The following is a 12192-nucleotide window of genomic DNA, read 5'->3' as shown; positions in this document are numbered from 1 at the left end:
CCAATCCATTAGTGCAATGGATGGCTGGAAGCATTTGTCTTTGCCTTTGCAATACCACAGAAGCAATGCATGGTCAATGTACAGCAATGACACACCTGTGTGAACAGCCAGGAGACCCCCCCCCCCCCCATGTTATGTTACATAGTTACATAGTTAGTACGGTCGAAAAAAGACATATGTCCATCAAGTTCAACCAGGGAATTAAGGGGTAGGGGTGTGGCGCGATATTGGGGAAGGGATGAGATTTTATATTTCTTCATAAGCATTAATCTTATTTTGTCAATTAGGAACATTCAGCACCCACCCGCTATCAAGGCAGCTGCCTATCATGTCATGCCCTACCTGCACAGGTGTGCTGGCTACTCAAATGATCCAATTAAGGAGGCCATTTAGTCAGCAGCAGCAGAAGTCCTGTGCCTGGACGCTCCAACAGCGGCCAGACACAAGCAGAAGCAGAAGCAGCAGAAGCAGCAGCAGCACCACCTTTTGTTTTTTGGCTGCAGCAGCAGCAAGGCCCACAGGGCTGGCTAGCTGGCTAGCCAGCAAGCAGGTAGCAATGAAAGTAGGAATCTTTCTTTTTAACCCTGTAAGGGGGTGGTGCACTGTACCCGAAGATACTGCCATATCGGGTCAATGCATAGGGCGACGGAAGCAAGCTTCGAAATCGGCCCCCGTTCTCAAAAATCCATTTAATATATGGTCCCCAGATAGGGGACGTATCAGATATTAAACTGATAAGAACAGATACTACACTTGATCTTAGCCAAAAGGCCGAGAAGCGATAACCGTGAAAGGGGCGGGCCCAACAAGGTGCCCTTCATGGGCACTATCACTGCTTGCTGTCAGGGAGGCTGCCAGACAATTTTCCATGCACACTCTGGGCTGGGGGGCAGTCAACCACCAGTACACACAGCAGAACCTAAACCCATACCATTATTGCTAAGCAGCAAGACAGGGGCCCATTGCACTCCCACGGGGCCTTTTTAAATGCAATCCATAACCCGGATTTGCCAGGAACCCTTCTTACTCCTCCTACTTGCATGTGACACTGGGCTTAGGATCTGCATAGGAAACACACACACAAGCACACACCTACCTTTGTTGCCTGCAGATGCCTCCTTGGCTGTCCCCAAACGGTATCAAACCAACACCCACGGGAAGCTGTAAGCATAGAGGACATGCCTGCACCCCATTGGACTTACCTGTGTGGGTTAAACCCGGGTTATTTGACAACCTATGGCGGTGATGGTTCTGCTCAGGCAGAGCAGTGCTGATGCTCCTCATAAAGCTGTCGCTGCTGTGAAGGTTCTAGGTGACATCACAAATCCCTATGGTTACATACACAACAAAGCTGGGTTGTTGTTGTTTACACTCTGCAAGGCCTGTGGAAGTGAGTGACATCATAGCACTGTAGTTCTGAGGGTTCTAGATGGATGCAACAATCTCCTGTTGCTTCTATGAAGGCCATAATAGACGACATCACCAAACAGCTCCATAGTCACATACACAGCAAAGGAGAGATGTTGTTTACACCTAGTGATGTCAGTGGTATTGAGTGACATCACAGCACAGTGCTAAGGCTCCTGGGCCTGGACACAGCAGCGGCTGCAATATCTCAACGGAGAATACGTTTATATATATGTGTGTGTGTGCGCGTATATATATATATATATATATATATATATATATATATATATATATTTCTCCGCCGAAATCACTTTTAAACCCATTTCCACCTTTTTTTCCCTTCTCTTCCTCTTACTTTTTTTTCACGTTTTTTTACGTTTTTCTCCTTTTCGCCTCTTTTCTGGGCGTATTATTCTTCTTTTTCTTCTTTTTTTTCGTCTAATGCATACCCCATCAGTGCAGCAATGCTTATTCAATACCGCCAGCAGATGGAGACACTGGGGGATAATTTTCTAAGGATTTATACTGATTTTTCCTGTCTGAATTTGTCGCACAGAAAGTTGCAGGCCAAATATGTGTGACATTTCTGCGACTTTAGCTTCTAGAGCATTTTTACAACATTATACATAGGTGCTGAATTCATAAAAAGCGACTGTTCAGCGACAGACAAGTCGCATCGGCTGAAAGTAGGCCAGAATGTCAGTCCATGTTGGAGCAGGTTTAGATACAGTCTAAAGTATAGATCTCAAAGTCTGTGCACAGAATTTAGCAAGGGCCTCGCACCTTCTGATGCATCAGGTAGGTGCACAATAGCATAGCCTAACCCTCTGTACTTTGGTCTATATTGATGCGGGACATAGACAACCAGCTGATGACCAATCCATTAGTGCAATGGATGGCTGGAAGCATTTGTCTTTGCCTTTGCAATACCACAGAAGCAATGCATGGTCAATTTACAGCAATGACACACCTGTGTGAACAGCCAGGAGACCCCCCCCCCCCCATGTTATGTTACATAGTTACATAGTTAGTACGGTCGAAAAAAGACATATGTCCATCAAGTTCAACCAGGGAATTAAGGGGTAGGGGTGTGGCGCGATATTGGGGAAGGGATGAGATTTTATATTTCTTCATAAGCATTAATCTTATTTTGTCAATTAGGAACATTCAGCACCCACCCGCTATCAAGGCAGCTGCCTATCATGTCATGCCCTACCTGCACAGGTGTGCTGGCTACTCAAATGATCCAATTAAGGAGGCCATTTAGTCAGCAGCAGCAGAAGTCCTGTGCCTGGACGCTCCAACAGCGGCCAGACACAAGCAGAAGCAGAAGCAGCAGAAGCAGCAGCAGCACCACCTTTTGTTTTTTGGCTGCAGCAGCAGCAAGGCCCACAGGGCTGGCTAGCTGGCTAGCCAGCAAGCAGGTAGCAATGAAAGTAGGAATCTTTCTTTTTAACCCTGTAAGGGGGTGGTGCACTGTACCCGAAGATACTGCCATATCGGGTCAATGCATAGGGCGACGGAAGCAAGCTTCGAAATCGGCCCCCGTTCTCAAAAATCCATTTAATATATGGTCCCCAGATAGGGGACGTATCAGATATTAAACTGATAAGAACAGATACTACACTTGATCTTAGCCAAAAGGCCGAGAAGCGATAACCGTGAAAGGGGCGGGCCCAACAAGGTGCCCTTCATGGGCACTATCACTGCTTGCTGTCAGGGAGGCTGCCAGACAATTTTCCATGCACACTCTGGGCTGGGGGGCAGTCAACCACCAGTACACACAGCAGAACCTAAACCCATACCATTATTGCTAAGCAGCAAGATAGGGGCCCATTGCACTCCCACGGGGCCTTTTTAAATGCAATCCATAACCCGGATTTGTCAGGAACCCTTCTTACTCCTCCTACTTGCATGTGACACTGGGCTTAGGATCTGCATAGGAAACACACACACAAGCACACACCTACCTTTGTTGCCTGCAGATGCCTCCTTGGCTGTCCCCAAACGGTATCAAACCAACACCCACGGGAAGCTGTAAGCATAGAGGACATGCCTGCACCCCATTGGACTTACCTGTGTGGGTTAAACCCGGGTTATTTGACAACCTATGGCGGTGATGGTTCTGCTCAGGCAGAGCAGTGCTGATGCTCCTCATAAAGCTGTCGCTGCTGTGAAGGTTCTAGGTGACATCACAAATCCCTATGGTTACATACACAACAAAGCTGGGTTGTTGTTGTTTACACTCTGCAAGGCCTGTGGAAGTGAGTGACATCATAGCACTGTAGTTCTGAGGGTTCTAGATGGATGCAACAATCTCCTGTTGCTTCTATGAAGGCCATAATAGACGACATCACCAAACAGCTCCATAGTCACATACACAGCAAAGGAGAGATGTTGTTTACACCTAGTGATGTCAGTGGTATTGAGTGACATCACAGCACAGTGCTAAGGCTCCTGGGCCTGGACACAGCAGCGGCTGCAATATCTCAACGGAGAATACGTTTATATATATGTGTGTGTGTGCGCGTATATATATATATATATATATATATATATATATATATATATATATTTCTCCGCCGAAATCACTTTTAAACCCATTTCCACCTTTTTTTCCCTTCTCTTCCTCTTACTTTTTTTTCACGTTTTTTTACGTTTTTCTCCTTTTCGCCTCTTTTCTGGGCGTATTATTCTTCTTTTTCTTCTTTTTTTTCGTCTAATGCATACCCCATCAGTGCAGCAATGCTTATTCAATACCGCCAGCAGATGGAGACACTGGGGGATAATTTTCTAAGGATTTATACTGATTTTTCCTGTCTGAATTTGTCGCACAGAAAGTTGCAGGCCAAATATGTGTGACATTTCTGCGACTTTAGCTTCTAGAGCATTTTTACAACATTATACATAGGTGCTGAATACATAAAAAGCGACTGTTCAGCGACAGACAAGTCGCATCGGCTGAAAGTAGGCCAGAATGTCAGTCCATGTTGGAGCAGGTTTAGATACAGTCTAAAGTATAGATCTCAAAGTCTGTGCACAGAATTTAGCAAGGGCCTCGCACCTTCTGATGCATCAGGTAGGTGCACAATAGCATAGCCTAACCCTCTGTACTTTGGTCTATATTGATGCGGGACATAGACAGCCAGCTGATGACCAATCCATTAGTGCAATGGATGGCTGGAAGCATTTGTCTTTGCCTTTGCAATACCACAGAAGCAATGCATGGTCAATGTACAGCAATGACACACCTGTGTGAACAGCCAGGAGACCCCCCCCCCCCCCCCCCCATGTTATGTTACATAGTTACATAGTTAGTACGGTCGAAAAAAGACATATGTCCATCAAGTTCAACCAGGGAATTAAGGGGTAGGGGTGTGGCGCGATATTGGGGAAGGGATGAGATTTTATATTTCTTCATAAGCATTAATCTTATTTTGTCAATTAGGAACATTCAGCACCCACCCGCTATCAAGGCAGCTGCCTATCATGTCATGCCCTACCTGCACAGGTGTGCTGGCTACTCAAATGATCCAATTAAGGAGGCCATTTAGTCAGCAGCAGCAGAAGTCCTGTGCCTGGACGCTCCAACAGCGGCCAGACACAAGCAGAAGCAGAAGCAGCAGAAGCAGCAGCAGCACCACCTTTTGTTTTTTGGCTGCAGCAGCAGCAAGGCCCACAGGGCTGGCTAGCTGGCTAGCCAGCAAGCAGGTAGCAATGAAAGTAGGAATCTTTCTTTTTAACCCTGTAAGGGGGTGGTGCACTGTACCCGAAGATACTGCCATATCGGGTCAATGCATAGGGCGACGGAAGCAAGCTTCGAAATCGGCCCCCGTTCTCAAAAATCCATTTAATATATGGTCCCCAGATAGGGGACGTATCAGATATTAAACTGATAAGAACAGATACTACACTTGATCTTAGCCAAAAGGCCGAGAAGCGATAACCGTGAAAGGGGCGGGCCCAACAAGGTGCCCTTCATGGGCACTATCACTGCTTGCTGTCAGGGAGGCTGCCAGACAATTTTCCATGCACACTCTGGGCTGGGGGGCAGTCAACCACCAGTACACACAGCAGAACCTAAACCCATACCATTATTGCTAAGCAGCAAGACAGGGGCCCATTGCACTCCCACGGGGCCTTTTTAAATGCAATCCATAACCCGGATTTGCCAGGAACCCTTCTTACTCCTCCTACTTGCATGTGACACTGGGCTTAGGATCTGCATAGGAAACACACACACAAGCACACACCTACCTTTGTTGCCTGCAGATGCCTCCTTGGCTGTCCCCAAACGGTATCAAACCAACACCCACGGGAAGCTGTAAGCATAGAGGACATGCCTGCACCCCATTGGACTTACCTGTGTGGGTTAAACCCGGGTTATTTGACAACCTATGGCGGTGATGGTTCTGCTCAGGCAGAGCAGTGCTGATGCTCCTCATAAAGCTGTCGCTGCTGTGAAGGTTCTAGGTGACATCACAAATCCCTATGGTTACATACACAACAAAGCTGGGTTGTTGTTGTTTACACTCTGCAAGGCCTGTGGAAGTGAGTGACATCATAGCACTGTAGTTCTGAGGGTTCTAGATGGATGCAACAATCTCCTGTTGCTTCTATGAAGGCCATAATAGACGACATCACCAAACAGCTCCATAGTCACATACACAGCAAAGGAGAGATGTTGTTTACACCTAGTGATGTCAGTGGTATTGAGTGACATCACAGCACAGTGCTAAGGCTCCTGGGCCTGGACACAGCAGCGGCTGCAATATCTCAACGGAGAATACGTTTATATATATGTGTGTGTGTGCGCGTATATATATATATATATATATATATATATATATATATATATTTCTCCGCCGAAATCACTTTTAAACCCATTTCCACCTTTTTTTCCCTTCTCTTCCTCTTACTTTTTTTTCACGTTTTTTTACGTTTTTCTCCTTTTCGCCTCTTTTCTGGGCGTATTATTCTTCTTTTTCTTCTTTTTTTTCGTCTAATGCATACCCCATCAGTGCAGCAATGCTTATTCAATACCGCCAGCAGATGGAGACACTGGGGGATAATTTTCTAAGGATTTATACTGATTTTTCCTGTCTGAATTTGTCGCACAGAAAGTTGCAGGCCAAATATGTGTGACATTTCTGCGACTTTAGCTTCTAGAGCATTTTTACAACATTATACATAGGTGCTGAATACATAAAAAGCGACTGTTCAGCGACAGACAAGTCGCATCGGCTGAAAGTAGGCCAGAATGTCAGTCCATGTTGGAGCAGGTTTAGATACAGTCTAAAGTATAGATCTCAAAGTCTGTGCACAGAATTTAGCAAGGGCCTCGCACCTTCTGATGCATCAGGTAGGTGCACAATAGCATAGCCTAACCCTCTGTACTTTGGTCTATATTGATGCGGGACATAGACAGCCAGCTGATGACCAATCCATTAGTGCAATGGATGGCTGGAAGCATTTGTCTTTGCCTTTGCAATACCACAGAAGCAATGCATGGTCAATGTACAGCAATGACACACCTGTGTGAACAGCCAGGAGACCCCCCCCCCCCCCATGTTATGTTACATAGTTACATAGTTAGTACGGTCGAAAAAAGACATATGTCCATCAAGTTCAACCAGGGAATTAAGGGGTAGGGGTGTGGCGCGATATTGGGGAAGGGATGAGATTTTATATTTCTTCATAAGCATTAATCTTATTTTGTCAATTAGGAACATTCAGCACCCACCCGCTATCAAGGCAGCTGCCTATCATGTCATGCCCTACCTGCACAGGTGTGCTGGCTACTCAAATGATCCAATTAAGGAGGCCATTTAGTCAGCAGCAGCAGAAGTCCTGTGCCTGGACGCTCCAACAGCGGCCAGACACAAGCAGAAGCAGAAGCAGCAGAAGCAGCAGCAGCACCACCTTTTGTTTTTTGGCTGCAGCAGCAGCAAGGCCCACAGGGCTGGCTAGCTGGCTAGCCAGCAAGCAGGTAGCAATGAAAGTAGGAATCTTTCTTTTTAACCCTGTAAGGGGGTGGTGCACTGTACCCGAAGATACTGCCATATCGGGTCAATGCATAGGGCGACGGAAGCAAGCTTCGAAATCGGCCCCCGTTCTCAAAAATCCATTTAATATATGGTCCCCAGATAGGGGACGTATCAGATATTAAACTGATAAGAACAGATACTACACTTGATCTTAGCCAAAAGGCCGAGAAGCGATAACCGTGAAAGGGGCGGGCCCAACAAGGTGCCCTTCATGGGCACTATCACTGCTTGCTGTCAGGGAGGCTGCCAGACAATTTTCCATGCACACTCTGGGCTGGGGGGCAGTCAACCACCAGTACACACAGCAGAACCTAAACCCATACCATTATTGCTAAGCAGCAAGATAGGGGCCCATTGCACTCCCACGGGGCCTTTTTAAATGCAATCCATAACCCGGATTTGTCAGGAACCCTTCTTACTCCTCCTACTTGCATGTGACACTGGGCTTAGGATCTGCATAGGAAACACACACACAAGCACACACCTACCTTTGTTGCCTGCAGATGCCTCCTTGGCTGTCCCCAAACGGTATCAAACCAACACCCACGGGAAGCTGTAAGCATAGAGGACATGCCTGCACCCCATTGGACTTACCTGTGTGGGTTAAACCCGGGTTATTTGACAACCTATGGCGGTGATGGTTCTGCTCAGGCAGAGCAGTGCTGATGCTCCTCATAAAGCTGTCGCTGCTGTGAAGGTTCTAGGTGACATCACAAATCCCTATGGTTACATACACAACAAAGCTGGGTTGTTGTTGTTTACACTCTGCAAGGCCTGTGGAAGTGAGTGACATCATAGCACTGTAGTTCTGAGGGTTCTAGATGGATGCAACAATCTCCTGTTGCTTCTATGAAGGCCATAATAGACGACATCACCAAACAGCTCCATAGTCACATACACAGCAAAGGAGAGATGTTGTTTACACCTAGTGATGTCAGTGGTATTGAGTGACATCACAGCACAGTGCTAAGGCTCCTGGGCCTGGACACAGCAGCGGCTGCAATATCTCAACGGAGAATACGTTTATATATATGTGTGTGTGTGCGCGTATATATATATATATATATATATATATATATATATATATATATATATTTCTCCGCCGAAATCACTTTTAAACCCATTTCCACCTTTTTTTCCCTTCTCTTCCTCTTACTTTTTTTTCACGTTTTTTTACGTTTTTCTCCTTTTCGCCTCTTTTCTGGGCGTATTATTCTTCTTTTTCTTCTTTTTTTTCGTCTAATGCATACCCCATCAGTGCAGCAATGCTTATTCAATACCGCCAGCAGATGGAGACACTGGGGGATAATTTTCTAAGGATTTATACTGATTTTTCCTGTCTGAATTTGTCGCACAGAAAGTTGCAGGCCAAATATGTGTGACATTTCTGCGACTTTAGCTTCTAGAGCATTTTTACAACATTATACATAGGTGCTGAATACATAAAAAGCGACTGTTCAGCGACAGACAAGTCGCATCGGCTGAAAGTAGGCCAGAATGTCAGTCCATGTTGGAGCAGGTTTAGATACAGTCTAAAGTATAGATCTCAAAGTCTGTGCACAGAATTTAGCAAGGGCCTCGCACCTTCTGATGCATCAGGTAGGTGCACAATAGCATAGCCTAACCCTCTGTACTTTGGTCTATATTGATGCGGGACATAGACAGCCAGCTGATGACCAATCCATTAGTGCAATGGATGGCTGGAAGCATTTGTCTTTGCCTTTGCAATACCACAGAAGCAATGCATGGTCAATGTACAGCAATGACACACCTGTGTGAACAGCCAGGAGACCCCCCCCCCCCCCCATGTTATGTTACATAGTTACATAGTTAGTACGATCGAAAAAAGACATATGTCCATCAAGTTCAACCAGGGAATTAAGGGGTAGGGGTGTGGCGCGATATTGGGGAAGGGATGAGATTTTATATTTCTTCATAAGCATTAATCTTATTTTGTCAATTAGGAACATTCAGCACCCACCCGCTATCAAGGCAGCTGCCTATCATGTCATGCCCTACCTGCACAGGTGTGCTGGCTACTCAAATGATCCAATTAAGGAGGCCATTTAGTCAGCAGCAGCAGAAGTCCTGTGCCTGGACGCTCCAACAGCGGCCAGACACAAGCAGAAGCAGAAGCAGCAGAAGCAGCAGCAGCACCACCTTTTGTTTTTTGGCTGCAGCAGCAGCAAGGCCCACAGGGCTGGCTAGCTGGCTAGCCAGCAAGCAGGTAGCAATGAAAGTAGGAATCTTTCTTTTTAACCCTGTAAGGGGGTGGTGCACTGTACCCGAAGATACTGCCATATCGGGTCAATGCATAGGGCGACGGAAGCAAGCTTCGAAATCGGCCCCCGTTCTCAAAAATCCATTTAATATATGGTCCCCAGATAGGGGACGTATCAGATATTAAACTGATAAGAACAGATACTACACTTGATCTTAGCCAAAAGGCCGAGAAGCGATAACCGTGAAAGGGGCGGGCCCAACAAGGTGCCCTTCATGGGCACTATCACTGCTTGCTGTCAGGGAGGCTGCCAGACAATTTTCCATGCACACTCTGGGCTGGGGGGCAGTCAACCACCAGTACACACAGCAGAACCTAAACCCATACCATTATTGCTAAGCAGCAAGACAGGGGCCCATTGCACTCCCATGGGGCCTTTTTAAATGCAATCCATAACCCGGATTTGCCAGGAACCCTTCTTACTCCTCCTACTTGCATGTGACACTGGGCTTAGGATCTGCATAGGAAACACACACACAAGCACACACCTACCTTTGTTGCCTGCAGATGCCTCCTTGGCTGTCCCCAAACGGTATCAAACCAACACCCACGGGAAGCTGTAAGCATAGAGGACATGCCTGCACCCCATTGGACTTACCTGTGTGGGTTAAACCCGGGTTATTTGACAACCTATGGCGGTGATGGTTCTGCTCAGGCAGAGCAGTGCTGATGCTCCTCATAAAGCTGTCGCTGCTGTGAAGGTTCTAGGTGACATCACAAATCCCTATGGTTACATACACAACAAAGCTGGGTTGTTGTTGTTTACACTCTGCAAGGCCTGTGGAAGTGAGTGACATCATAGCACTGTAGTTCTGAGGGTTCTAGATGGATGCAACAATCTCCTGTTGCTTCTATGAAGGCCATAATAGACGACATCACCAAACAGCTCCATAGTCACATACACAGCAAAGGAGAGATGTTGTTTACACCTAGTGATGTCAGTGGTATTGAGTGACATCACAGCACAGTGCTAAGGCTCCTGGGCCTGGACACAGCAGCGGCTGCAATATCTCAACGGAGAATACGTTTATATATATGTGTGTGTGTGCGCGTATATATATATATATATATATATATATATATATATATATATTTCTCCGCCGAAATCACTTTTAAACCCATTTCCACCTTTTTTTCCCTTCTCTTCCTCTTACTTTTTTTTCACGTTTTTTTACGTTTTTCTCCTTTTCGCCTCTTTTCTGGGCGTATTATTCTTCTTTTTCTTCTTTTTTTTCGTCTAATGCATACCCCATCAGTGCAGCAATGCTTATTCAATACCGCCAGCAGATGGAGACACTGGGGGATAATTTTCTAAGGATTTATACTGATTTTTCCTGTCTGAATTTGTCGCACAGAAAGTTGCAGGCCAAATATGTGTGACATTTCTGCGACTTTAGCTTCTAGAGCATTTTTACAACATTATACATAGGTGCTGAATACATAAAAAGCGACTGTTCAGCGACAGACAAGTCGCATCGGCTGAAAGTAGGCCAGAATGTCAGTCCATGTTGGAGCAGGTTTAGATACAGTCTAAAGTATAGATCTCAAAGTCTGTGCACAGAATTTAGCAAGGGCCTCGCACCTTCTGATGCATCAGGTAGGTGCACAATAGCATAGCCTAACCCTCTGTACTTTGGTCTATATTGATGCGGGACATAGACAGCCAGCTGATGACCAATCCATTAGTGCAATGGATGGCTGGAAGCATTTGTCTTTGCCTTTGCAATACCACAGAAGCAATGCATGGTCAATGTACAGCAATGACACACCTGTGTGAACAGCCAGGAGACCCCCCCCCCCCCCATGTTATGTTACATAGTTACATAGTTAGTACGGTCGAAAAAAGACATATGTCCATCAAGTTCAACCAGGGAATTAAGGGGTAGGGGTGTGGCGCGATATTGGGGAAGGGATGAGATTTTATATTTCTTCATAAGCATTAATCTTATTTTGTCAATTAGGAACATTCAGCACCCACCCGCTATCAAGGCAGCTGCCTATCATGTCATGCCCTACCTGCACAGGTGTGCTGGCTACTCAAATGATCCAATTAAGGAGGCCATTTAGTCAGCAGCAGCAGAAGTCCTGTGCCTGGACGCTCCAACAGCGGCCAGACACAAGCAGAAGCAGAAGCAGCAGAAGCAGCAGCAGCACCACCTTTTGTTTTTTGGCTGCAGCAGCAGCAAGGCCCACAGGGCTGGCTAGCTGGCTAGCCAGCAAGCAGGTAGCAATGAAAGTAGGAATCTTTCTTTTTAACCCTGTAAGGGGGTGGTGCACTGTACCCGAAGATACTGCCATATCGGGTCAATGCATAGGGCGACGGAAGCAAGCTTCGAAATCGGCCCCCGTTCTCAAAAATCCATTTAATATATGGTCCCCAGATAGGGGACGTATCAGATATTAAACTGATAAGAACAGATACTACACTTGATCTTAGCCAAAAGGCCGAGAAGCGAT

The 12192-nt window shown here is 46.2% G+C and overlaps 6 non-coding genes across 6 annotated transcripts; all 6 read right to left on the bottom strand.

The window, feature by feature from the left end:
• Positions 1-592: 592 nt before the first annotated feature.
• LOC130342226 (U2 spliceosomal RNA) lies at positions 593-783 on the bottom strand. The gene has a single exon (XR_008881910.1). It is a non-coding gene; the product is annotated as a U2 spliceosomal RNA (small nuclear RNA).
• A 2090-nt stretch (positions 784-2873) lies between these two features.
• Positions 2874-3064, bottom strand: LOC130342225 (U2 spliceosomal RNA). Its single transcript, XR_008881909.1, has one exon. It is a non-coding gene; the product is annotated as a U2 spliceosomal RNA (small nuclear RNA).
• A 2096-nt stretch (positions 3065-5160) lies between these two features.
• On the bottom strand, positions 5161-5351 carry LOC130342224 (U2 spliceosomal RNA). The gene has a single exon (XR_008881908.1). It is a non-coding gene; the product is annotated as a U2 spliceosomal RNA (small nuclear RNA).
• A 2087-nt stretch (positions 5352-7438) lies between these two features.
• LOC130342223 (U2 spliceosomal RNA) lies at positions 7439-7629 on the bottom strand. The gene has a single exon (XR_008881907.1). It is a non-coding gene; the product is annotated as a U2 spliceosomal RNA (small nuclear RNA).
• Positions 7630-9723: 2094 nt separating this feature from the next.
• LOC130342222 (U2 spliceosomal RNA) lies at positions 9724-9914 on the bottom strand. Its single transcript, XR_008881906.1, has one exon. It is a non-coding gene; the product is annotated as a U2 spliceosomal RNA (small nuclear RNA).
• Positions 9915-12001: 2087 nt separating this feature from the next.
• Positions 12002-12192, bottom strand: LOC130342219 (U2 spliceosomal RNA). The gene has a single exon (XR_008881904.1). It is a non-coding gene; the product is annotated as a U2 spliceosomal RNA (small nuclear RNA).

This window comes from Hyla sarda, unplaced genomic scaffold (genome assembly GCF_029499605.1).
Source record: "Hyla sarda isolate aHylSar1 unplaced genomic scaffold, aHylSar1.hap1 scaffold_643, whole genome shotgun sequence".
NCBI lineage: Eukaryota > Metazoa > Chordata > Amphibia > Anura > Hylidae > Hyla > Hyla sarda.
Note: the sequence above shows the minus strand (reverse complement) of the source record. Positions and strands in the feature narration are given on the sequence as shown.